Genomic DNA, 2,500 nt, shown 5'->3' on the forward strand with positions numbered 1-2,500 from the left:
GAGAGATGCAGAGAGAGATCGATAGCAGAAAGTAAGTAGGTAGGTATATGGATAAAGACTGATAGACAGACAGGTAGAAAGACAGATAGATAAGAAGATAAATGATTGATAAATAGTTAAAATTAACAAAAAAAAAACAAAAAAAAAAACTAACTAACTCTAATTACACTAAAGCACCGGTTAGCTCCAATGTGCCAACGCCTAACCTAAAGTTTGCGGGAAATTGTGCTTAGCAAGAAGATTAGGAGAGTGAAGCAAGTCCCTCCGAATTTTTAATGTTTTGGGTTGGTTAACTAGGCTCAAGTGATTACCATTTAGAGTGCCTGTTTCACCGAGAGAAGTGGTTGTAATAGGTCATCCGCTGCGTTAGGTCAGGCGTCTCTGGCTTCCTCTAGGCACTTCTTCGCTTTTCTGTTTTCTTGGATTTTACCGATTTTTATTCTAACCTCGAGCGGAGGAGGTGTTTGAGTGTTTGTTACCGTGTTGAAGGATATGGTAATGCTAGGATGAAAGTACCTTCTTTTGTATGACTATGACGTGTAGGTATGGCGTGCTCAGACAGACAGACAGACAGACAGACAGGCAGGCAGGCGGGCAGGCAGGCAGGCAGACAGACAGACAGACAGAGACAGACAGACAGACACACAGACAGACACACAGACAGAGACAGACAGACAGACAGGCAAACAGACAGACAGACACACACACACACACACACAAAGGAACTATCAATGAGTTAGTCTTAGCGTGACAATACTCACTTAAAGTTATTAATATCAGTACCACCCATTACCCATCACACATACTTATAAGCGAGCTTGTTTTCAAAGCAGGTACCTGGAAAGGGAGCTAATGAGCTTTCAGTAAGAGCTTAGAGCTGGAGGCGGGACATTGCGATCGACTGTGAGGTTTGCTTTGATTAAGATGACTAAGGTTACTGATTATTGGATATACGGTGCCATTCATTCTTGGTGTGATGCAGATAGGCAGGTGCATTCTATAAGCAATCTTTAACTTCTTTGATCTTTGGTGTCTTTAATAAGTTTCGCCCTCTCTCTCTTTATGTATATGTAAGTATGCATGTGTGTGTATATTATATATGTATATATGTATATATGTATATATGTATATATGTATATATGTATATATGTATATATGTATAGATATAATGTGTATGTGTACATATGTATATGTAGAAGCACGCACGCGCACACACATATATGCATACATGCAGATATACACAGTATAAACAAACACACGATGTGTATGTGTGCGTGTGTAGGGGTGACAGCTGCCACCAGATATCAACGAGAAGGTCGTGAGGATCGCCTGTCACTGGATGTGAACGAGACAGGGCTGGTTTTGGTGGAGGTGAATGAAAGGGTCTTGGCTTATGTTTTTATTACGAAGATACATGTGAGACCCCCGAGAGACCCCCTTGTCTCCGGGGTCGAGGACTTGATGAGCAAGACTGCGTGTCTTCGTCTGTCTGCCGTCTCTCTCTCCGTCTGACGAAACTTATCCTTTTATGTTGTGGTTCTCCTCGAGGCAGTGTCAGAAGTGAAAGCAGAGCGGGCACCTGCGTCCGGTTAGGCTGTTTCTGGTGTCTGTGTAAGTGCGCGCGCGTGTACATATGTATGTATGTCATTGTGTGTAATACCACTTGGTCCCACAGCTGCATTAAGCAGTTTTCCTTGAAGCCCTCAGTTCCTCCCCTCTAATTGCCATCTCCTGATTACAAATTGCCCGCCACCTCCGCCCCCCCCCTCCCCCCCGCCCCCCCGAAGGTAATCAACCCGCGCTTCACCGGCGTTTGCAAAGCCTTAGCAAAGTCGCCCGTGATGCGCCATCACAAGTTCACAACAGTAATATGGAAAGAAATTGCGTGATTTTTGGGGAAAGTGTGGTTATCATGTGGCGCTGTTCATTAGTTATATATATATATATATATATATATAATTATTATCTATAACGTATATATATATAGGTTGTTACTAATTTTAAATCATACAAAATCCTGTGCAATTAGCCAGGGTTGTAAGTAAAGGACTAAACTAAGAATATTGTTATCCACACGGAAATTCCTCTATAGATCCAGTATACTGTGCGAATTCGCTACGAGCTAAAGTTTGGACAAAGGCACAGAACTTTACGTCGACTCTTCTCACACAAGTAGAAAAGGGGGCGTGGCGGCATATCGCTTAGGCTCACCGGCGAAGACACGCCCTCCTCCTGAAATGAGTTAGGGCGAGGCCGTATTTTAAATATTTATGTTGTGGTGCCAGCTTTTTTTTTTTTTTTTTTTTTTTTTTAGATGATTCGAACTTTTGAGGGAAATGTGATTTCAGGGTAAAAAAAACAACAAAAAAAAACGAACCTGCTTTGTTTTTGTGACTTTTTTTTTATAAAATTTATCTAATTATTATTATTACCATTATTTGTAGGATATTTCGGCTAGGGTATCGGTGGTTAGAATTCCTTGTGCATATATACTTAATTG

The sequence above is a fragment of the Penaeus chinensis genome, chromosome 25, assembly GCF_019202785.1.
Source record: "Penaeus chinensis breed Huanghai No. 1 chromosome 25, ASM1920278v2, whole genome shotgun sequence".
Classification (NCBI taxonomy): Eukaryota; Metazoa; Arthropoda; class Malacostraca; order Decapoda; family Penaeidae; genus Penaeus; species Penaeus chinensis.